Here is a 26831-nt window from a genome sequence, read left to right on the forward strand (position 1 = left end):
AGGAATCTCAAGAGTTATTTTGTATAAAACTATCGTCACGATGCAAAAGAAAACTCACTGGATATTTCAATCTTGATCGTCATGTGACCTTTACAAAAGCAGCTATAGAAATCCATGTTAGAATCATTTATTCGTTTTGTTTGAAACTCCTAGATGTATCCTTACTTATTCAAGGAACAGATTTTTTTAATACTGCTTTGTTTGGACTTTAATTTGGCCACTATTAATGCCTACCTTATTGAAATATTATTTTTATCCATGCTGGGAAATTAAATTTTAAACCAATGGCAAATTTAGCTCTAGTGTAAAGGAAATAACGATAAAAATTAGGCTCAGACTCAAGAGCTAGAAGTGAGTCGTGAGGCAAAGTTAGGAAAAATATAAGAATCCAAAATAAATGGCTTTTTATGCCTAATATGTATAAATCAGCTCTCATGAGTTAATATACTGCTACAAATTCCAGCATATCAACTCTAGATTTTTTTACCTATTCCCGGAAAACTAGTAAATAATTAACTGAAAAAGACAGAAATGCAATTCGTCATAACATGCCATGCATATCAGCCGCCTATTTTTATATTGAAAATTACTTTTTTTCATAAACGTAAAATATTTTCTCTTACTTTAGTAGAAATAAATAATTTTATGATGTAACTAATGATTAATAAAACTTCTTCTACGTATATACCACATTGCATAAATACAACACTCTCATGTGATCTTGTATGAAAGGGTAAAATTTAAATTAGTCTCACAAATCTTGAGACTTAAAAAATAACAGTTAATTCTGATAAAATTATTTTCCCTCTCCGTGGAAGCAAAAAGAGGTTCAATAGAATTTACGAGGTGATATTTCAAGTGACGCACGGGAAAATTCAAGTCATTTGACGTCATGTACCCTGACTCATGATATAGGCGCCCTAATGTACTAATGAGAACCATCAAACATCGACTACTTGGCAACAACGGAAACTTCAGGACAGAGCGCAGCCTATTGTCCACCTCATGGGTGTGCACTACTATTACTTATCACTCGTGACCTCAGAATCAAGAAGTCAAAATCCTCGAATAATGAAGGGCCTGAGACAGTGTTAGGCAAATGCATGCTCCATAAGGCGATGGGGAGGGAGGGGGCTAACCACACCCATATATCCTTCCGCTGCACTTAGCCCCACCGAACGAGTAATCCTCTAGTCATCAGATGAAAACAGAGCGCCGCCTCTCCATAAATCCTTTCAGTACACATGCGGGCCCTTGATTGGGGCCTATTCTTCTCTCATTGCGGGGATAATCGCTTTAAGAAGCGAGAAAACGTCGCCAAGTTCCGTGTTCAAAATGGATGATGGGAGTAGAATTATTTGTCTCAACCATAAGTACCGTGTGCATCAAGTACTGTCATATAGAACTTAACGAGAGAAATTTTCTTTCAGATTATGACTCCACGGCATTCTCAATCGTAGTACCAAACATTACACAACATTCAGCCACCCAAGAGAACATTTGCATTTTAAATTACGACGAGAAATCTCTTTTTAAATCCAGGCGAATTTTAAATCTCTGTCGTTCCCAATTAAAATAGATAATTCTTTAGTTCAATTAAAGAGAAATAATGGTTCTAATTACATTAATATTCAATTTTGAATAATTAAGAGAACACATGCCTTAATTTTCATCTACTTCGTGCATAGCGGTATTTTTATGCAATTTAAATTGAATTGAAATTGATCCTCTATCCGATGGATAGGGTACTGCAATTATCCACAGGCCTCATACCTTAGTAGAAAGGTTTGGCTAAAATCTGAAAAACTAATATCTCTTCCGGCTTCCAAATTCGGTCTTCCAGCGTAGTAAGGAGGTATCCGTAACCCACCAAAATAAAAATTCCACACGGTGCTATATCCGAGGATATGAAGTTTTTGGTTGAAAAAAGAGAGCGTATCTTTCCGTTCTGATTACGAGCAATGTGAGGAATGGAAGGATATTTTTAATTTCCCTTTCCGTGGAATATATTTAACAACATGAAAATGTTACTCAAAATATTTTCACATTTATTTCCACTGAGCTAAATAACCATCAAAATTTTGCTTATGATAATATGATCCCAAGAATTGTACGACCTACATCGTTTGGAAAAACCGACATGACAAGCATTTTCATGCGTTACCTCTATTTCTATTAAAGATAAGTGTGCAGTTTTTTTAAAGCCTTTACATTAAAAGCATAAAATTAGGTATTTTTCCACGTATGAGTTGCAAAAATTGCATACGTATATACCTAATTCTTGACAGCTACATTATTCTCACAATATTACAGGATAATAAAAATATAATTTTCCCTTGTACTTTATGTTTTTACTATGGTTTTTACTCATTTTCTCTCCCCACTGTGGTAGAGTATCGCTCCAATGCTTCTGGATATTGACTGAAGTGTTTTTCTCTATTTTTTATACGCAACTTTCTGAAGATAGAGCATGAAAAATTATTTTCGATACTGAGTCAATTCATCGTTATGTTATCTATTCTACTTCTGCAGAAAATGACTCGAACTGACTACCGGCTACCCAGGTTGTTAACAATCTTTGAATATTTGGGCATTTTCTTAGTAAAATAAATAGAGATGGTCTCGCTAAATTACGAATATCATGCTCTTTAAAAACAGTATTAATAAAGTCATACATTCATTCATCAACATATTCCTCTTCGAAATTGTGGCGTTTAACGTTTAAGGGACTTCACTACTAAACAACCCCATGCTGTATCCTGTGTGCTAGAACTCGAGGGTCCATTAAAGCAATGTAGGTCAATGGCGCAGGTCAAATAATCCATCCAAATGCTATGTGCGCTGGAAGCTATGGCCGAATAAAGGTGATTATCCCATGGGTGTAAAATTGCATTCTCTGGCCCTCTCCGTATAATTTTATAGCTCCACAGTTGGCAGTTTTATGTACCAGTAAAACGTGCTAGCGTTTGACTCCTAAAAAGAAGAAATTTTAAAAGGGAAGGAATTAGCAGGAAAAAGTTAATGCTAAGAGACGCGATGTGTGGCCGGAGGGAAAATGCGGAAGAGTTAATGGTCAAAGACAGTTGAGTAATTCCTTAGGTGGGAAAGTTCCGCGATGCCGGATGAAACAAACTTCAAGGCATCAAAGCTTGGAAATGATAAGCAGATAAATTTCGGCGGTGGGTCAAGTTGTAAGTATACAGAAATAAAATCAATCAAGTATCAAAATACAATCCCATATAGCTACTTTATTCAAATAAATTGTTTTATCCAAACTACTAGAGAATCTAGCGCTAAAGTGAACACATGGGAATAACCTACAATGAAAAAGCTTGTGGTGAGATAAGAAAACCAAAATATGAACTGTTTTGAAATATGTAGACCAATTTAATTTAGATAAGTTGAAAAATCCTTCTCAACAGAAATATCATTAAATAATGTTCTCAGTGCCTGTGGCGTACGTAGAGTATATCTATGGGGTAAAGGTTAGGTATGATATTAGATTACGTTATAAATATGGCAATTGATTTTAAATAAACATATCCTGGATTTGTTATGCGTAAAATAATTGAATATTTAAAAAATAAGGAAGGAAAATAGTTAAAATATATCGATGGGAAGTGCCTATTGTAAACGTAACGAAAGCTGTAAGCGTCACGCAATAGAGAGCTTTAACACTAAAAAAATATCTTTATTTTACGGTTCAGCGGGCCCTTTTTGCTGCTATGAAAACCGGATCTTTTCAGAATGATATTTCCGACTGGGCGGCCGAACTCTGCTCAGAAAATGGTGAGAGTAATTTTCCTCCAAAGAGAGGGAGCAGTTCCGGAATGCGTCCCGCGAAATCAAGAGAGGAATTCCACGAAGGAAACATCTTCCCTTCATCGGCTTCCCTTAATAAAAACCCTCCCCGTCTTTTCGGAAGCGTTTAACAAACTCAGAGCGCCGTCGACGAGGTATATAGGCGTCTATATAAAACCCTCACCTCTTCCAACACTCTCTTCTCTCGCATCTCATCCGAATAAACTTAATTCTCGCCCCCATTACGCACCCCTTTCACCTCCCCGTCCCAAACCTTCTCCTCACCCCCATTGTTGGGCATAATCAACGACCATTCTTTCGGAGCAAGCCTCTCCGATCTCGGAGACTGGTGGAATGGGACGGAGAAACTGAACCTACCTCCCTTGCGTCTTGGTGGGGTTTCTTCTTTGTAACCCTTAGGAGTGCGTTGGCTTTGGCTGTCGGTGGGTTTTTTAAAAGGTTGTGAGGGCATTGGAGAAGTCAGATGGGAGGAAAACTAGCCGGTTTCGGTCGTTGAGACTTGTGGGGTCGTTCTTTGGGAAGACTGGGGTAAGATCGTACTGTGCCCCTATAAGTGAGAGAGGGTCATGGGAATGACGGAGAGGGTTGGACTGTGGCTCGAAGGGAGGTGATTTTATTCATTAAGTCAAAATGAACGTGTGCAATCAAGCATATGTTCCGGAGAATCACAAGGAAAGTTCTTATAAGTAATAAGAGCACATTTAGATTGATTAAAGGACTAATTCGTCTTCAACTAAAGCCACATGTGGCCCACGAAACAATTTCATGCGACCCGCATTACTATAAGCTATAAATTATTTCATCACTTAAATAAAAGATCGTAGGCATTTCCGGCGAACAATATTGATAACACCCTCTCGGGTTTGGCACCGCGTAAGGCTGTTTAAGATCGCTTTAGTTTAAGGTACTTATGGTAGGGGTGGATAGCTTGCATATTCTAGAGTTATTATTTATTCGTATAACTTATTCGTGCACGCTGTTTGATATTCGCGCCTTTTGTGGATTTTCTTTTTATGGCCAAAAGAGGGCAGTGAGGGATTTGCTCCTTAGCCTGACACCTGTCGGTAAATTTTTTTGTTATCTAATGTTTTCCTGGGTTAATGGGGCTACGAACCCGGCCTCACTCGATGACATACCGTGCTACGGGTAGCATCGTAATCTTCCAGACGCCTGACGCATGCTGAAGGTAAGTACAAGTAATACGAGCACTTGTAGATTGATTGAAGGACTAATTCGTCTCCGACTTAACCGTCATGTGGTTCACGAAACAACTTCATACGACCCGCATTATTATAGCCTGTAAATTATTTCATCCCTTTAATAAAAGATCGTAAGATTTACCGTATTTGCGATGCATTAAGATTTTAATGGATAAAGAGTGGCAGTATGGAAAACCAAAGATAAAGAGCCTATAGCCTAGGGTAAGTCCCTCAGTGCTCTCGGCCAATTATCTTTTTCAATACAGTCCACTTCTTGTTTTAATCATGAAATGTCCGGCATATCTATAGCTCTTTCGAGTTCCAGCCAAGTGCGGACGGAACGAGAGACATAACCAGTGGTATCGGCGGCCCATGTACAGCAATTAAATATGAGTATCATAAGGTTAAGGGTGAATGTAAATTTCAGTACATACATTGCCCTTAACCCTTAGTAATAGCTAGGACTTCTAGTATGCCATGGAAATACGGACCGATGTAATTGTCCGAGAAGCAAAAATTGTAGATATATCGCACTTCAAAAGACGAAAACCATAAAGTCAATTAAAACGTAAGAAGGGACTGGTAATTTAAGAGGTATAGCAGGATAAAAAGAAATTCCTGGGTAATGTACGTAAACACACTGGCGGTTGTCCACAAAATCACATAAATAGGAGGCTTAAATAGGTCTGCATTCTTATACCCACAAATATATTACTTTGCCTTTCCTAGTATTTTGCAGGAGAAACTGTGCACCTGCTATTGCAAATGCTTTGGCATTAGGATAGTGAGAAGGCAAAAAGATATAGCAATTTTTTTATTTGTACTAACCATTACCACTTCAATTGTGTGAAAAAATAATTTTGTAAGCAGATTCTACTCCTTATTTCCTTGAATTTGATAGTTATTCATCAATCTTTTTATTTTGAGGTTTCTGAGGCTGGAAAGCAATCGAGGAGGTAAAAAATGAAAATTAATGCATGTTTTGATAAACCAGTTTCTTATAATGTTTCCCTTCAAACACATACGGAACACATTCATGAATTTTGTATTTTAGTATCAAATTCTCCATTTTTTCTGCTGCTGCACTATCAGTTTTAATAAAATTAAATCATTATCAATGTTTTAAATTTCATGATGTTTGAATTATTATTATCAAATTGTTAAAACTAGGCCATTGGCCGGGTAAACCTACTCGCCAATGTAATATTCGAATCTACTTTCATCAAAAAAACAAGTCATGGTAACGTTGTCATATTTTAAATGTCCATAATACTGTTACTGCAGAATTCGTGCATTTTTTCGTATTTTATAAACTCAAATGGATTACATTTTCCTTCGCCAGTTCTAAGGAATGTTTGTGGTGAGCTGAATACGTGGTCTGACCACTGGGAGGACAAGCGTATATCAAATGAAGCGTCAAGAGTCGTGAAGCATGGGATCAGCGGGGGAGAGCGGGGACCGTAATGAAGAGATGTTCGGAGTGACATGGGGTGAGTACATTTTTTTCCTCCTTGGGTGTTCCTTTGGAAGATACTTACATATAGGAGTAGACACTACAACTCTTCCCCTTACCGAATCCGGAATCCACCGCAACGGTAGGTATGGACAATCAAAGGAAATTCATTCGTGTTAGGAATCGATTAGAATGCTGCTGGGTAATTAGGACTTCAGGGGTCTATCTCAGGAGGGTGTCTTATTCTAGGATAGTCGAGAACTATTGGTCTCTAGGACACAACCGTGAAATTGAATTCGTATTGATGATAAATCTTTGATTTTAACCGTTATACATTCTATCGCATGTTTTATAACCTATTTATCAAATGACCGGGACGTGAATATCTCCACAGCTAATGATCTTTGAGTGATTGACTGGTGACCGCAGCGAACCAATAGGGAAAGGTAATATTCAAGTGAGAAAGATAATAAAATCTCTTATGACAAGAACAGACAGTTATAAATGGATGGATTACCATCCTTTCTTAGTAGAGAAAAGCCTCACAAGTTGTCCTTGTTGATTGACCAATCACTAAGTACGTACATAAAGGATTAACTTCATTTGCTCTGAATCCGTTATACTTTTTACCATTTTAAGGCACAGAGCACATATTTTCCTTAGGCGTTATAGAAATATTATGTAACAACCTAAAATAATTAGCCATGAGAAAGAAATTGTGAAAAATAAATTATTAATTTAGTATCCTTTACTTCCTATTGATATTGTAACCCGCAATAATTATATATACACAACAAACCGCCGATCGTTATAACCCTCTACATTCGTACGGTAATATGAAGTAAGTCATACAGAATAATTAGAGTCAGATTTCTAGCCAAATTCTAAATTAAGTTGGATCTCAATTATTTCCAAGGTTTTTCTAGCACATATCTTCAAAATATTACGTAAATCAATTTTTTCTAGGCGTAGCTATTTGCGGTGCATTAAGATTTTATTGGATAACGAGTGACAGTATGTAAAACCAAAACAGTAGGCAACCTAATAAAGGATCTAGCCACAAATACATTGATATTTTTTATAATTCGTTATAACTACCCTAGTGAGTATGATCCACTCAACTGTTGAAACATATATGTCTTTCAAGCATATTATTCCGATTTCTTTGCATATTCTACTGGATATTTGATAATACGAAGCGAAAGTTTGCATGAAAGAAGAAACAGAGGAGCACATTTGCACTAAATAAATGAATTGCTATATCAAAAATTTGCGTCAATGCCCAGTGACAGGACGCCAATGAGATTGACTACCTTGCACCTGCACTGGTTGGATTATCAACCCGACCCATTCCAAAGAAGAGAAGCATAAAAAAGGACGAAATTTATTGCGAATAATTTATGCAACGTGACGCGAGATGCGAAAATACCTGAGCACGAAAGGCAAGCATGAGTACCTCCCTATCGGTCAAAGAGATTGCTCCGCTTTATCATCACGAGGCCACGGGTATAATTTAAAGGGGGTTTGTTTATCTTAAGAGGAATGAGAAGTGGTCAAGGGAAGTGGGAAAGCAAGCTTAGCCGCTAGCCGTGAGATTTCGATGGAGGCAGGGAGAAAGATGAGCGGGAATAACCAGGGAGGGGAACGGTCGGGCGTTGGGAGCCTTTTATCTTTGGATTGGAGCCAATGTCACCGCAGAGTTTCCCGACGCTAGCGATGCTTTAAGTGGCTAAAAACATCGAAAGGTCGATGTTTCGATCCATATAAAAGTACTCACCTCTCAAGCATTATATTTATCGACAGTGAAACATTAGTTTTTCGATTAATCTAATGCTTTATCCCTTCATGGAAAATCTCTGGTGAATCGCCTCTAATGTCTAATGATTAGAACTGTATGAAGAAGATCGTAAGTATTGGAGTATTAAAAGAAGAAAACATTATTGTGTTTTACATTAATTTATTATGCATGATTTAACACTTTCCCGGCGAAAAGAATGAATAAAGGTTCCTAGAATTTCCACGCGGTTAAGAAAATCTAAGGAGTCCGACGTTTTGGTTTCCGTCTCATTCCCCTTATGGGTGATATTTATTTTAATTACTATAAAATATTAATTTCCGTTGGTAAGCTTTCATTGGGTCAACTTCATATTTAAAAAATAGTACTTTCCTGATGACGGTTTAAAATCCGGAAACGGTAGTATTTTAAAATAATAAATACTTGAAAACATGTAGTTGCGTTCTTGTTTTAAATAGTTACCCCCGTCATGACGATTCTTTCCTCACTCTTTCTATCCCTTTCCTCGTACCGTTATACCCTTTGGAAGTCCTCTTCCACAATTTTCCTCCAGCTTTACTTATCTTTTGCTCTTCTCCTGTATCCTCCGATGATCATTAGCTGCTGGTTTTCAGGAACGCCATCAATCCATCTGTGTCTCGGTCTGGCTTTCTTCCCGAGAGTCAGACCTTTCCCATTTTTATTCTTCTAGGAAATATTTCCTCCAAATGGTCTAGTCACTTTCACATGCCTGACAATGTCTTCACCTTCAAATGCTAGATCCAATTCCGATTAAATGATTGTGCTAGTAAGTATTAAATTTGTTTTCGGTTTTAAATTCCTAAGAAACTTTATCCTATAACCTCGGGTGTTCACTTTTCTTAAATCAGATACCGCAGATAGAAATGTTTTCGTCATAGATTCATTTACTATTAGAATGATTTGAAAATTTTCTAATCATGGCATGCCAATACGTACCTTCGAGTCCGCGGATGCAAATATTCAGGACCGAGGCACAGAGTAAAAATATGCTCTTCGCCGTGTGCTGTTAACACGGTTTTCACAACTGGCAGAGAACAATTTGAATGAAGCACAGGAAAAAACGCATAAAATCGTTTCAGGCTTGACTTGGTTGAAATGCGAGATATCCATAATAAGAACTACAAATGGTAATTTCCCTAATTTAATACAAAACTCTAATACCGACCATAGTTTCGAAATTCTATGTCATTTTCAAGGTCGATAAAATAAATAAAAATGAAGGAAAAACCTTGAAAATGACAAAGAATGCCTAAACTATGGCCGCTATTAGAGTTTTATGACAAAGTGCGAGAATTACCATTTGTATTTTTTTTATCGCGGACACGAAGGAAAACTAGGAAGGACCTGTATTTCTATGAATGTACCAACAGAAAAACATCGATGTGAGACGGCATCTCTACCCCACACTCCCCCTACCACCTTTTCCCCTCGCGCCTCCATCCCTTACCAAATTCCCCCTCCAGCCGCTATCCCCTCCGGGCATCACTGAGGCGGGCCAGGCAACCGTCCGCCGCGATCTTTTATATGAGCCGCGTCGGACCCAAAAACGTTTCGTTTTGGAAGAGAGCGAGAAGAAAAAGATCAACGAAAACAAACTAACACGAACGGGAGAGATTTCGGAGGGAATATTTCTCTGAGAAGAGAAAAAAAAGAGACAAAGTGCCCACATACAGTCCGGGGAAAAAATGAAGAATTAAATAAAATCACAAGTGAGGCTTAAAATGATCCGCAGTGGGACGAATTTATGACGAGAGAAGACACTTTAGTTTTTCGTCAAAACATTTCGCCCTTGTGAAGGAAAATAAAAATTGCCGCCTCTTCTCCCACCTAGACATATTTTCCTGTTTGGCTTATAGTGAAGGTGTGAAAAGAAAACACAATTACAATATCTTCATATGTATTCACAACATCGACCCAAATTCCGGAGATTAGAAAAGGCCTTTATGACGGCATTATCACCGAATTTCAAATAATAGATAAAAAGTGAAAAATAATCTATATTTATTTTAGACCATAACATAAAATCATAACTACCAACTCAAATACATCCTCTTTAATCAGAGGGATCAATGAGGGTGGTAAATATAGAAAAAGAAAAAAAACAGAACTGAATTGAATGCAGGAATATATTCTTGACATTAAAAATTTTGTTTTCGACTGAAGAATCCCAAAAATGCTACGCCGCAATTATAATTGTAATTTTAGCCATGTTCTCACCAGAATGGACCTTCGGCTGTAAGGTCCTTTCTGTGAATGGTGATTGAAATTCTCATGGTATCCCTTCCCCGTAAATTATTTAATGAAAGCCTTGATTTTTCATACATGAGGTCGAGTTTTGCTCTAGAATTTAGAACTGGTAAAAACCAATAGTTTCATTTCTTCATTAATTCATTTGGGAAAAATTTTGCCATTACTGCAATAGGGCCAAAGAAAATATAGCACCCGTGTTCGCGACATTTTCTTAAGAAAATTTGGGTTCAGAGAGCTTTTAATTCACTTAATTTCTAAACCTATTAAAGTTAACATAAGACACGGTCTCCGGCATTACTGTGGAACTGCTTCATCATAAAATAAAATAAAAATATGTCGTACTATTTAAAATAAACTGTGGAATAGAACAAAGTATTGTTATTTTATTTTACTATTCAAGTTACCTTGACGCCATTAGCATTAATTACGATTACAACCGCATTAGTTCATTTATATGATAAACGACGGATTTACATGACGAAAAACTAGGATTTGTAATCATTATGGCTGTTGAACTCATTCGTTAGAGCAAAACTCTTTGAAACGATGCTTTAAAAATGCCCAAATTTATGTATGCCAAAACTTTTATAATAACTAGGGGATATAATTAAAATTATGAGCTGGAAGTATCGATTAAAAAATGCATAGACTTGTAAAAACAGGTCAATTAATTCAACCGAATAAATAAATCTGTTGAGCACGGAATTTTAAAAGCCTGCAAAATCACTCGGTTTAAAATAGTTTTTTAATAGACTGGGTATGATTGGGTATTTGTACTTTTAATGCTAATTACCGTGTGATACTAGACGAAATTTTTTTATGCATGAGAATTTAATCCGTCTGGAAGTCCTAATAAGGCGTTAAAATAGTTTTCTGAATGTAGAAAGTTTAAAATTATGAAGATGAAAAGATAGAGTTAGAAATTCTGAATACCGAAAATAGCCTTATACATACGTCATTCTAATCTATATTTGGGAATTAATATTTCAAGGAACTTTAATCATCGCTTTGGAAAAATTAGATAAAAATCATCCGTTTGTACTTTTTTCGGTGTTCTCAGGAATCGTATAGCTTCAATATAGAACCGTGTGTGGTCGGACTCTGACTTCCACAATTTTGAATATCTGGAAAAAATTAGCATTCAAACTCTCCATCCGGTCGGCCAGGAGATTATTCTTTTTATTTTCTCCATTACTATTCCCTGGCATCCGGCCAAATTCATCTCGCGACTCCCCACACGAACAAAGACAGCCGCATTTCGACCATAAAATATGCCCACGAGGCTGCGGGATGGAAATGAGATAGATAAAAGGAGAAAAGGATTCAAATCCTTTGTGTGTGTAACGGTAGCTGCAATCCCTTAGGGTCTGAACCTTTATTTGAACTAGCCGGAGATGCGTCCAGGTATGTTGGGCAACTAATGAGTATTTATACATGGGAATTTCCAACATATTCACTTATTAAGTTTTTAAATATCCAAAACTATTTTCTTTACTATTGAATGAAATTAATGAATACGCAACTGTGGCGTTAGTCACATTGACATAGGGCTCCCGGTTAGATCACAGAAGTAGGACATGCTGGGCAGTGTGGTTGGATGGGTAGCCATTAATACATAAGTTATAGGCAAAATGGCATACGATTGGCATAGGGTGGGAACAGTGAACCAAGAAAGGTCGAAGTGCCAGGGCATCAGACGAAGGTGTCCACGACCAAGGAATCCGCCAAACAATCCAAGGTCATTTCCATGAAAATGTCAACTTTTTCTCTCAAATTAAAATTTAGGCTGGAAATGCTTTATCTTGATAAATCAATGGCTACATCATCGAATTTTATGAAATCGGTATGTATTTGAAAAATTATTCAGAGCCTTATTAAAAGTTTTCAAATTATACTTCGTTCCACAGAGTTTTGAAGATGTTAGAAATCATTACACTTAGCAGGTTGACCTGGCAGTAATTTCGTCGCATGTCAATTTTGGGCAAATTCAGAAGGTATTTCGATAATTAATTCTGTTTCTGTTTATGAACATCACCTTTATAAATGTTCTTTGATCATGTACAGTTAGAAGTTTCGCATTTTTTTTTTGTATTTTACAATTTTATCGAAATGCCCTATGGCATGCGCCGGCCTCGGTGGCGGTGGGGTAATGTCCTCGCCTGCCAAACCGTAGGTCGTGGGTTCGAATCCCGCCTGGGTAGGTGATCCCTATCCAGGGCATGGATGTTTGTGCTGTACTTTGTTAATGTCGGAAACCCTCGTTGTAAAAGGCCATCATGTGATGTTTACGGGGAAGTTGATAATAAATAAATAAATAGTTTTCTCTAAAGGTAATTCCGTCACTGATGGAATTGCCCCTAAGCAAAGCCCTGATTATTTTAGGCATTGTCGATACATCAATCACAAAAAGATTTTGAATAGACCACATTATGTCTTAAAAACTCCTTTTTATTACCAATTACGAAATAAAAAGACAGCGAAATATCCTTAAATGGAAACTTATATCCAGCGGTCACATTCGGAAGCGGTTTTGTTCATGGTGAAATTCACGTTTTTTCCCATTTAAGTCAATGGAAATATTCCTATATTTCAAGAGAAGAGTTTTAAAGAGCGGCACGTATGGTTTGACCACCGGGGTTACCGCACAATAAATTATTTGCTGAGTAGGTATGCCCACCATTCTGACATTATCCACTTTGTAAATCCGTATGGCTATTTCTTTCGGCGCTCTTATTTATCGGTAAGGGTAGGCAACTCGAGAACCGCATACGTTCCGGAAGCTATTTCTTGTTGTCCTTACAACTGTTAGCCATCAATAACTTTATGCCAAAAATAAAGAAAATACGAGCGTGGAGGCCTTGTATATTAAGCGTTGGGCTACTGAACGGAGGGTTCTGGGAACAATCCCCATGTGACACCTTCGGACACCCTTAAACTAAAATATTTGATGCGCGAGGTGACCAAAGGAAATATCTGTTGTAATATTCCTGGTTTTGGGTCAGCGTACCCTCGTACAGTGGATTCACGCTAACTAGGATATATTTAGGATTCTCAAGTCGGCCACTGCATTTGATATCGCCCATTTGAATGATTAAACAAATGTCGTCATTCTATATGCTGACGGTGGAGCGATCCGAAACTAGCGAGGAAATAAGCTATAATTAGGGCAGTTAATCCTAGGATATGCCTGGCTTACTATCGCAAAATTTACTACTGATGGTTGGCTCCTTGGTCATGATGCTTCTAAATCTAAACCAACCAAAACGATATAATGGAATAGCGATAAGAAAATAATAAAAATTAGCGATAAGAAAAATGATGGGCAATGTGATTTACGCTATTATACTCAAAGGAAAATTCAACTATGAGGAAGCTCTTATTCCGAGGAATTCATATGATCCCAACCGACATGCCATTTGAGTTTAAGCGAATTCAATTTCCAATCCGTGTTGCATTCGCAATGACGATTAACAAAGCACAAGTGTTTGTGATCTGAATCTAGAAAACCCATGCTTTTTCTCACGGTTAATAATATGTGGCATATCCACGTGTGGGTAAACCATCCGCTTTATATGTTCTTGCACCGAATAAAAAAAACGTATATCAGAAGATGCTTGACACAAGAGAATAAAACCGAAAAAATGCCTTTCTGACAAGCCATCGGAATACTAACTTTTGTAGTTATTGATTTTTTTTCCTTATATCATTATAACATTTCGAATATTATTAAAATCGGCACAGTCATTCTCGATTTATGAATGGTGCAACTAAACTTTTCAATGATTGTTCGGCGGTACGAAGTTCGCAGAGTCAGCTAGTTGCATATAAATACCAGTGCCGAGCATATTCGGGGAGATGCATATCTTATTTTCAACTGAGTCGGCGGTGGCGCCCACCCCTTGCCCAGATGAATGCCAGGGCTGCTGGGCTCTTCCCACACCGCAAAGCCACACGCTTCATCTCGGTCAGCCGACAGTTTAGCCAAGCGGTCCGCCGCAACGCAGCGGCGCGTGCTGCGCGGGATTTTGTCGATCGGTCGTGTGGGGGAGCTTCGGTCGGCGGACCGCCTTTGCCCCGCGCGCCGTCCCGTCCCTTCAAGTGGAGTCAGGCAGCCTCTCGGGAGTGCTCTTGAAATGTGACGGCGATGCAGCCTTCCTGTTTCCCCTCACCGAAAGCCAATGACGCGTCCCGAAGCACACGCCCCCGTTCGGAACAAATAACTCTAATTTCTTCCTTCTGTCCGGGAGACATTTAAACAGGTTGATTAAGGGGATGTGATCATTCTTGTAACAACTCGTGCATAGCCAAGTGGCGCCACGATTTTTTCCCATTGTTTTAGGCCTAAAATTTACGTTTATCGATGAGTTTACCTTGAATCGTTTCCTGTGGAAATGAATAAAGAGTGTCGCTAATTTGGATCTTGTATTTTTCGCAGAAAATCACCGGACCATGTATGGCCAAATCAGTGAAGTTAGTGATGCATATTTCATGGACAATATTACTCTCTGCTCAATCCAAGCTTAACCAAGCGCTCAAATGAGACGAATCCGAATTTCTCAGTCGAAAATAATTGTACAAAATCTCTAGGCTGACCTTGTGCCTAAAGTCTATCAAAGGACTTAGTAGTAGCATCAATCGCAGCTATCCTCGGACTTTGGTTGCAATTATTCTCTCATCCTTCATTAAGAATCAATCAAGTACGCATGAACAAGCCACGTTCTGAAGTGAACCATTTTTTTTCTACCTGGTGCCTCTGTGGTTTCGAGAATCGATTTACACGAAAAATTGTACCCCATTTTTTAGTCAGATAAGCCCTCGCTTGACACCGTATGAATATGAGGAGAACCACTCTTTGGTTGAACCTAATTTCAAAATCTTTCTGACGAGACTACTGCTGGATCGATATTAGAATTTTTTCATCACCCTCACTGCCTTAATTCCTAATAATATTGGTATAATACTCACCCATGTGATTTATTTCGAACCTTGTGCGTGGACAGGGACGAAGTTAACATTTATTTCCATGAGAAAGACTTCACTGAGACGGGAATATAATGGTGACCCTTTGGCTCTCCGGGTCAATATGCAAAGCAACTGTTTCGCGAAGTGATCTGCACAGTGCGTAGTTTAATTTTCGGTCCCTGGGGAATTTTTTCTAATGCAAATGGCATGTCAACGCATGAAACAAGTAACTTTGTACAATATCACGCACACGAGTGCAAATTCACATACGCCAAAAATAAAATTCACCACGAAAAAATCATTTGGCTCAGACGAGATTCGAACCCATATGTCCCAATTGTAGATCAGGTATTAACCTAAAGACGCTAGGTGGAATCCCAACGAAACTGTTGTCAACTTCTCATAATCAACGTGGCGAAAAACCCGGAAAATGGAGAGCAAGGGCGTACCCAGATCAAAACTAGAGGGGGGCAAGTCGTGGTTGCTGGAGTTGTAGCACAGAAATGGTTAATGAAACCTAATTCTAAAAAAAATTATGACAGGGCTTTATTGATTTTAAAATAATTTTCACAAAATGTATATTTTAATTTTTATGACGTTTTATACTAATATTATTTTTTTGGATTGAAAGACTTTTTTTACAAAACTTCCGTTTTGAACTAAATTTACTTTGCTTCTGGATGGGCATCTGCCCCTCCCCCCCCCCCCCCCGCCCCTCCCCCGCTGGATACGCCCATGATGGAGACATCCACGAATCCAGAACGTCACGGAAAACAACGAGCCAATAGTGAAGGCCAGTTATTATATATCCCTGTCGACTCTTTCCGGTCTACGCTGCTCGAGTTTTTATTGGGAATTCCCACTTCCATTTTTGGCCGGATGTCTTTAGGATACCCGAGTTGCTTCGTCTTCCTGGAACCTGAGCCGCAAAAGAGCAGGTTTCAAATGAAGGAGGAAATATTCTCCCCTCCACCATGATTTCTAGCTAGGCATTATTTGAGGCCTATGCTTGTCACCTATGACTAATTCTAGGATTTTAAGGCTCTATTACCTGCTTTATCCCCCTTTTTTAGATTAGGTCATTAATTTTGTTTTTAAATCCGTCTTTGATCTAGTAAGTAGTCAATACGTTAGAAGTATTTTTGCAGATGATATCCATGAGTAAAATAATATATTACGCAATGTATTGGGCGGATCCAGGACAGGATCTGGGGGGGGGCTCAAGGGTCGTACAGGTGAACGATCTTCTCATACTTGAGATAAAATAAAGATGCAATAATTATTATACGAAATATTGTCTTTATTTTAATATGAAATTAAATTAAAGTTATTAGCATGAAACTAAATGATTGAGACTACGTAATACACAAAACAAAACGAACGTAATGATAACCGTATTAAAAATGTTGTCTATTTTTAAGCGTCTGTGGGGGGGAGGGCACGAGGACCCCCTAAATCCGCCTATGAGAGGAAGCATTGACCACACTCACAATTAGCGTGAATCAAAAACTTACTCTTGTACAGTGAATGCGTTGTTAGGGCAAAATACCAATTAGTCCCAGCGTCTTCATGAGGAGCTTCGCTGGACCACTATCGCCACGCACCTCGCGCTCCGCATGCACAACCAAAAATAACTATATCAATACCATGTCATGAATGGACTTCTCAGATGAAAATATAAACGGTATGACCTCGGTGGCCCGGGTGGTTGTGGAGATCGACTTTCCCAATGGAAAATGATATATAAATAAAAGGATATATATATTTCTGTGTATAATTGAGGAAATCCCCTAGAAAACCTTAAATATCTGCGGAATACAGTAAGGAACTACAGGCAGAACTCACCTTCAGCGGACACCAGCGCGGAAAAAATCCACGTCTCCGTTGGCAATTTGCTTGCAATCACTCTTCAAAGAGAAAGGCGAGGCTGACAAGTGAAAGGGAAGGGCGATTATGCCGGCGTGAGGACATAAAAGTGCCAACCGGTGAAGCGATGCTAGCAGGCTCACACCGAAGTGAACGCTTTTATGCATTAAGTAGACAGCGGTGTATTAGGTGATGGTAACGGTGGACGTTTTTCCACGGACGTAGGTACATTAGATGATTATTCGAATGCACACTTGCGGGAGGAGTAACGAGACTAATTTCCTTCATTCAAAAGTGCTCTAGCCATGCTCTTGAAAACGAGACAAAAAGTCCTGGATGAAATGTAGAAGGCAATCTAAGCGAGAGGTGAATGATAGGTAGGGAACAGTAATACTGGAAGTCGGTGGGGAAAAAATCATAAAATATATGATTCATCACCTCTCAAGGTTTTACCCGGAAGATCTTACGCTAATAAGGAGCTATTTTCAGAGAACGTCTAAAAAATGCACGTTTCCTGCTGCTCTTACATGTCCCAAGCAAAAACCACGTACCGAACAGGGAATTTCTATCAGAAATATTCTCTTAGACATTTTTGCGTTGTCGTGGATTACGGTGGGTATCCTTTATAACGACTTCGTGCTCTTGTCATGGCCCCTATGTACTCTGATATATTCCGTAGGAGCAATCATGAATTTGCATAGTTTACCGATTAAATATTTAATTCTCTAGCCTACGTTAATTCAATTTCATAGTTATCTTCATTGCTTAGTGGTATACCCTCCTGCGAAGAGGTAAATTATTCAATGACTTTCTTTTGGTTCTATCGTCGAGATCCTATTTACAAATTGTCTTCCATCATAACAAAAACGCAAATGAATTAAAGCTTAGAAAAAATCGTCATGATTTGGTAATTTTGTATAGTACTACCGGTATACATATACGGAAATGATTTATACGAGTAGCATCTGCCAAGTCATCATGAGTAGATAATTGAGTGCTCATTACGAGTGTAATTATTTTAACGGAGCAAAACATTAGAGTGTACTTCCATCACTGTAAATCATCCGGTTTCAATAAAAATAAAAGGCATGAAGCTCCCTTCCAGGCTTCGATTTCTTGAGCAATCTTGTTTAGATACCTTCCATACTCACACGGAGAGCATCGCCTAAAGGCCGCTATCCACGGTGAATGATAAGGCGAATGATCATGGCGAATGACCACGTGATCATTCACGGGATCATGCGGGCAAAATAGAACATGTTCTAATTTTTACTGAATGATCCTGCACATGACGGTAAATTCGCGAATTTTTCCGTTATACACGGCGAATGATTTCATTCGCGTGATCACTAAGCACGATCATTCGCATCATCATTCACCGTGAATGACAAGAGGACTTCATAAATGTACAGTTTGAACTCAGGTAGTCAAATTTCACATAAAAAGCACCTAATTTTAGTATTTACGCACAAATTAACGGATATTGTCCTAACACCGCCCATTGAGGCAGCTTGGGAGATGGTTTTCATATTTAGATTGCTTAAAATTAAAATGATTTGCGTAGTGACTGAATTGATGTAATGATAAATCTGTAATGCATTAATTACTCGGTTTCGCGTTAAATGGAACCCGAGGGTTGGTAAAAATTACTTTCAATTCATCTCTCTGGATGACAAATAGGGTAGCTTTCCACTAGAGTTTTGAGCCACCGAGCATATAGAAATATCCTGAAAAAGTTTCCAACCCGGATAAATATTACATAGACCTTTTTCTGTCCAAATTGATTAAGGCATTATGTCAGAATTTTTGCCTAGAGTTTCAAAATGTCGTTAACAAGCACCTAAATTATCTGTGTGAATCGAATGTTTCAAAAATAGTTTGATTTTTCTAACTAAAAACTTGCATTAAGAAAGTTAAACCATGCAGTCAACACAGGATCCTCCTCTCTCATTTCTTTTTGGTATACTAAATATTTATCTTATATGGTAACTATCTTATTTCATAAGGGCGTAAAGATCATATTTTTAAGTAAATAGGCGTCGGTTATTATGAGATTCAGGTACAAGTTATATAAAGGCACTTAGAATACGTTTCGTATCGGCGTAAAATTCTACGCTTACGAGGAAATCAAGGCCGTTGATATTTTTCCAGGAAATAGATATAAATTAAATGCCCAGGAAGCGAGTGTCTTAGAACCAGCCTTCAGGCGCACTTAGTAAGCTTCTTCACAAGTAATGTTGTCTCTCACTAAGGGCGCCCGCTGCGTTTCATGGCTAAAGAAACAGGGCGCAACCTCAATGAAAGTTCTCAGTTCATTGACTTCTGTTCTTTTGGTTATTTTATCATTCCGCCTGTATCGGCGAAAAAATAAACAAACGAGAGCGAAAGAATTTAACGCCCGGGCGAAATGTAAAACAACAAAAAGGAGATGGAGGAGCGGAATGAAATAAAAGAATGAAATGAGTGTCGCGCACGATGAAAGGAAATGCTCGTGCAGATTTTGTCTCCGGTCCAGCTGTCGTAAAGTGAAAATCGGCGCTCGTGATAATGACGAAACTTGCGGAAGACACGATCACACTCATGTTCTACGGGAATTCCTTAAGGAACTCGCGGAGCAGTAAAGAGAGCAATAGCACAAGGAAATAAATGAAAGATAAAGTCTGAAAACGAGCCACGTTCACGTCTCAAGGAGATTTCGCACTGTCATGGCTATTTAAACAAATTATTGTTTTGGTATTCTACATTTTTAGGTAGATTTACATGTTCACTCTTTGAATTACCCGAGGATGTCTCCCCGACCAATGTTGACTTTTCTTTTCAATTAATGAAATGGCCACCACCCTTTCATTCCATCTAAAACTCGTATTCTCTCCTCCATGGTTACCTAAAAATGTTCCTCTCCTCTCTTCCTTGCTTACCTAAAATTCCTCCCATGAAATGAGGTAATTGGTGTCTTAAGAAAGTTTCGAAGAATCAAAAATTATTCGGGGCTGTTTCCCCTCCAAATTAGGACTTCCCTTTTCATATCATGGTCGCTTACTCCCTTTCTTTCCATCTATAAGTGATTTTAATTTTTTTCCTTTATCTCCCCCGCTTACTAAAAATTCCTACCTCTAACATGGATCGTAATATCCCCTCCCCTCTCAGTACTCGCTCCATTTAAACCGTCTGTTTGCTCTTTATGTCGCCTAAGTGTCCTTGCCCACCTTCCAATTACTTCTTCCTCTCGGTCGATTACACTTTTTCTATTTTCAATCAAATCTCAATTTTTTTAGATGCGCAACAAAAATTTACAGAGATATTTTATTCGATATTGCCTTAAAATCTCGCTTTCTTCGACATTTAAAATCAAACCTTGGCTGAAAAGAATTCAGTTCAGTTAATAAAATTCTTTCCTAGTAATAATTGTCCCAGAAGTTCGAGTCAGCCTTTGACCATTTTTATCTGACTTACGTCTTTTGACAGATTTTGAAACATTACTTTGTTTTTTACCTCAGAAAGTACCATTTTCAGATGCAACAATTCATTGTTCCGTAATGCTTTCAGTACTCGCAGCTGTTGCAAAAGCGATGTATACATACGTTTTTCTAGTTATCTACACATTTTTCGTACAGGTAAACGTCGTGTACTCGAGGGCGGTTTTTTAGTCTAAATTTTCCTAAATCATTTTTACGCATTCAATATATTTTCTTGTAGTCACGTTAAGATAGCTCCGGCATCTTAGGTGTACAGGAGAAAATTGGGTATCCATATCAAGCCACGAATACAAAGTCCGTTGTCTGCTTTTGATTTGCGAGAAACATTACTTTCTTCCGTTTCCTATTGTCCATTCCAACGTAAGGCTGATTAAATTTATTTATTTCCTAGTACTGAGAAGATGTGCACCCTCATTTCACAATCGAGTCACTTTTGCCGTCGATTTTTACCAATACAAAATTTCTGAGGAGGGCATGGTCTCACGGTTGCCTCAATATTTTACATTGGTAGTGAAAAATTGAAGAAGTTCTAAAGAAGCTTCAATTTAAAATTAAATTTGAAAATTAAAATTGAAAATCTGGACATGGCATCAACTCACGTCGCAAATTAATGTCCATAAATAAAAGTTCCTCGCATCAATCTCATCCTGAAAGTAATTTAAAAAAGCTAAAGGAAAATAACCTAATTTCTTACACTAATTGCTTTAATCTTTACTGGTGTACGGGGTTCTCAAATACTGAACATTTTTCTTAAAAATTAAACAACTTAAAAACTAATACGTATCAGCATCATAGTCAGGCATGGCATTAATACACGTTGCAAATCGAGGTCTATAAATAAAACTTCCTCACGTCAATCTCGTCCTGAAGGTAATTTCAAAAAGCTAAAGGAAAATAACCTACTTTCTTCCACTAATTGCTTTAATCTTTACTGGTATACGGGTTTCTCAAATACTGAATATTTTTCTTAAAAATTAATCAACTTAAAAACTAATACGTATCAGCATCATAGTCAGGCATGGCATCAATTTGCACTACACTTTGCAAATTAATGTCTGTAAGTTAAAGTTTACCACATCAATCTCATCCTTGAAGTAATTTAAAAGAGCTAAGGGAAACTCATTACCGAAATCGAAGCAAGAAAGATATCCCTTGGTGTATTCCTTGAAAATATCTTTCATGTTAGAGTAGGAGTAGCTTCTTCACGTAAGTGAACTCGTAACTCAGTACGTGCAAGCATTCCAATTGCGTGATTTCAAGGTCGCACCGATTTAATAGCTCTCCCTCAACCCGACCAAGTGGCAAGAACTCGTTCCTCGTGAGCAGAATCCTGCCGAAACGCAACACCTGACGGGCCAATTAGTGGTGATGAATTGGAGTGCGAATAAATATGAAGCGAAAAAAAAGGAAGGGTGTGTCGTGTCGCTCCGGAGGGAAATCGCGATATTATTTCGCCACGGTCCTCGTGCTATTTTATTACACTAATTTATCTTGCGCGAAATCCGTAGTCTTAAGGAGGTACTATCGCGAATGCTTTATTCAAAACAAATAGACTTCGCAAAAATTATGCTGAAAAATATTTTTTCATCGTAGACCTCATTCATTGAGAATTTAGGTCAGTTAAGGGTACAAAAAATGTGAATAATTCAATTTTTATATTTGTTATTTGCCAATTTCACCAATTATTATTTCCAACCGCATCGTCATTATCATACGTGATTTGACTTCAAATGCAAAATTCATTTTCTATTAACTGATAAACTTGTCAGAAGGCGGGATTAAATTGTATTACTTCATGGTTATTAAGGTAAAATTTAATATATTTTGCCTTAACTGCACCCAAATATTAATCAGCATGCTTCAAGTGCTAGGACATACGTCGTCAAAAAACCTGTATTTGAATGGAGTTTTCAAATGTAATTACCGAAAACATCAGCGCGCAGCCCCATTTTCCTTGGCCATCAGCCAATGAGGTAGAACAAGAAGTAAATTTTATAAGAAGAATATTTCGAAATATTTATGAAAATGGAACGGATTTCCTTACTCAGACCGGCCTCCTTCACAGATCGAAAAGTTCGTCCAATCTGACGAGCACACATTTAACGCCGTGCGAGGTTCGATAAACGGGTGCATATTCATTTGCGGATCCGCCGATTCATCTAATAAGGGTGACACTTTCTCTCCCGAGTTTCAACTTCCAGCATCTCCTCTGGTTCTTGACGTTCGTCGAGATGGATCGCTCACGGGGAAGAAGATGAAAGTCGTGGAGTCATCCCCGAACAGCGACCCCTCTCAAAGTCTCTCTCGCGTCTCGAGTTATGAAAATAACAACTTTTAATTGGCATCTCGAGATCCACGGGAGCAAGGAGAAGGGGCGGAAGGTCTCAAGTCAGGTGGTTACGAGTTGGGTGGATGAAACGAAGCGTTTTCGCGCGTCCAAAAACTTCTGAACAACGGGAGACTTTGTGCCCTCGGCCGAAAACTAATTCATCCCTATCAATATTGATACACACCACTGATTTTCTCACAAAATGTTTTTTTAAGTCTTCTCGAAGGAAAATTTCCGAATGATGGTAAATATTTGCGTTAATGAGTGACAGGGTCTTGCAGACAGCGTTACCCAGATGTTAAGCGGATTACGCTGGGTGCTGCTAGAGTCTCGGAGGCTGCGCGCAAGGCTTAGATTTCTTGAACAATAGGGTAGTTTCCTTCATCAAAGATAACGAAATGCATTGATTGATATTCGTTACCCACCATTAGAGTTTTCATAATTAAGAAATTATTTGGTTTTAGAAATACCAGTTTAAACGAATGGTAAGGGTCAATTTTAACCTCATTTGAAAAAGGTCAGATTGGCGCCCATGCGATACCACTCCACGTGACGTCACAGGGACGTAGTTTCTACACGAGAGGATAGGAGTTTTACATCGTCTGAGGTTACCAATGCATGCATGAGGCACAGAGCTCAGGGAAACATCTCTTAATATTCACTTATTAAAATTGTCTAAGGTCGGAAAGTTTCCTTCGTTTGATAAGGTAGTAATAATCCATATTTAAGCCAATCGCTACCTGCTGGCAGGGTACTCAGCTACCTGCTAGCAGCCAGCGTCGTATCGGCGCTCAATCCTCGCCTCAAGGTCACCTCACCGGGCGGCAGCGGGAACCGGAAATACGTCACACGGACTTTTCCCCATCATTCCTACTTAGCCGTCGCGTTTTCGCGCGCTTGAAAATTTTCACTTTTCGTTTAATCGTGAAAAATCGATATCGTCTTTCGAAAATCTAAGATCGTGAAATGCGTACTCCAGGAGTTATAATCTTTCGATTTAGGCAATAAAAAATAATAGGAAACCACCCTATTGAGAAAAGATATATTTAGGAGGAACACGGAGAACATCATCTTAGAGCCCCACTATATTTCCATGTCTGACAGAAGTGATAAATAAAGAGTGATATTTCTCCGAACAGATAGATATGGGGATTCGATTTTCCCCCGAACTATGATGGACTTTAATGAATGCAAGTAATATTCTTGTTTGAGCATTTTTTATATGTAGACGGTAGGTGCCCTAACACCTTCTGCCACACGCCATTTTAGGCGGCTTGCGGGGTATTATGTAGATGTAGATGATTTCACAAGGAACCACGAGATTTTTTTACCAATTCCAGAGAAGGAGACAAAATATTCACCATCACCGGTATTAATAGTTGCATTTTCATTTTTTTAAACCAACTTGATTGAATATATTGATTTCCCGTGACGTGAGAATTGTTTTGCTTAATAAATACATGATATTAAATATATTAATTATTATGAACATATATGCACAATTTAACAACATATATTATGAATCAGGGCTGGTGGGGAAATTTTAATCAATTTTTAATGTATCTACATGCTCGTATTCATAGGTGCATCACGAGTGCCTCTCTGATGAAACCGGAGCAACTAAATGACCTTGACCCACTTCTTGGTTTTTTTATTAACATAGTATATTAATGAGAAATTAAAATAACCGCTACACCACAATCCCAAAAATTCATCAAAAATTCAATCCCAAGTGAATCATTCTCAAAACCTATTTTTTAATATGATAATTAAGCCTTTATAATGAGCGCAAAGATATTATTGAGTCTCTCGACACATTGCGTAATGCTTTATTTAAACTATTTATAAATTTAAAATTTTAATTTCAACATTTATATTCAAAATCATTCCTAAAAATATTATAGAGCGATACTCTGCTTCAGCTGCTCATGAATAAACCAGCATGAAATAAATTTACGAAAAGAGAATAAAATAGCAAAATATATGTAAATGGGTCAGCCACAATACGAGTATAAATGCGATATTTTAATTACCTATTTTAAAAATTGGAGCAGCGTATTTTGGGTTTACTAATTCGTGCATAGCATGTATCTCTCATGATATTTATTTCCAAATAAATGAGCTTCCATGATTTTTTTCTGACGAAATATGAAGGATTTTAGTTTCTGCATATAATTATTCTAAAGAAATTTAAAAAACTGAAATGCTATAATTAGCTTATGCATTTAGAGAATTTTTCCCCCTGATAATCCTTAAAACTTTATTAAAATATCACGATTCCTTGGCAAGGAATGACAAGATATTTTTTACGCATAGGTTTTTCTACTGTAAAATCCATTTGTCGAATACATCAAATTAACGTGAATAATGGCTGCATCTTCATAGCTGCGCTGTTACGGCAGGGATGAGTTAAGTACATGATCAAAGTAGGAATTCCAATTCTGATGGTGAAATAGCAATGTATCCTTCTTCGTCAATTAAATCTATTTAGCGTGCGATGTTGACGCCAGCAATAAAAAATATCTCTTTTAGTTTTAAAGTTCTTCCACTCTTCGACCAATAAGCTAAATATGAAACAAATACCAGCGGACCTGTATTATATCACCAAATTACACCACCGCGGGTACAGAAAGTATTCCACTGGACTCACTATTTCATAAGCTTTGGCACACTTTGCAAAAACTAAACAACCTCAGCAAAAGAAATTTCGCGATGATAAGGCTTGTGAATCAAACATGTTTACCTATCAGGAGAGCAAAAAACGTGTCTACAAACAGTACCACACCATATCGAACTGAAATACTACCATCCATCGTTTATCTCGGTTTTCATAAGGCTTCCAGATACTTCATCAACAGTTCAACACCTTCTCTTACTCCACCAATAATTTTTTAAACAATTTAAATCACTCGTTTGATTAAGACTTTTCTTGAGGACTATTCAATCCGGACGAAGACGAAAACTAATATGATGGTAAAAGGAAGTTGTGGGGCCCTGAAACTTCATTCCGGAAATATGGGTCTAGAAATTAGGCCAATAATAAGTAGGTCATTAATTATTCATTATCTTCTGAGAATAAACCTCTATCATTAATTAGTATCCAGTACACAAAATCATAAAACAATAACCTCAAACTGAAGCAAATTTACCTCCATATTTTCCAGAAATAAACTTTATCCACCCTTCCCCATCGACTGATGAGATGAGAGCCAAAATTTCATTGAAATAAGTGAAGGATTAATTTTACATTATAAATTGTATGAATTCTGCCGCAAAATTTTTGACAAAATTATTTCGGTATCATATGACATTCGTAAAACTATCTTAGATAACCAAGCATCTTTATCTTACAACATATTTTCGTGCCGCCGAGATATTTTGTGTCATTCCGTCGCAAAATTTATTTCGGATCGTATAAACTTTCGTAATTTTTTTTCAGAAAACCACTCATAAATCCCAAAATAAGAACAAATTTTCGTTGGAAATAAAGAAATAAAAATTTGTAAGGTTTACCATTATTTTAATATGGGCACGACCCGGGTTTCGTAACGTGGTTACATCGTCAGGTCTGACGACGTAACTACGATGTAACCACATTACGAAACCCGGGTCGTGCCCGTACTAAAATAATAGTTAACCTTACAAACTTTTATTTATT

The 26831-nt window shown here is 37.9% G+C and overlaps 1 protein-coding gene across 1 annotated transcript in view; it reads right to left on the minus strand.

Annotated features, from left to right (window-relative positions):
- LOC124157680 overlaps positions 1-26831 on the minus strand; it is a 539268-nt gene that overhangs the window by 510020 nt on the left and 2417 nt on the right. The window lies entirely within an intron of this gene.

Source organism: Ischnura elegans, chromosome 4, assembly GCF_921293095.1.
Source record: "Ischnura elegans chromosome 4, ioIscEleg1.1, whole genome shotgun sequence".
Classification (NCBI taxonomy): Eukaryota; Metazoa; Arthropoda; class Insecta; order Odonata; family Coenagrionidae; genus Ischnura; species Ischnura elegans.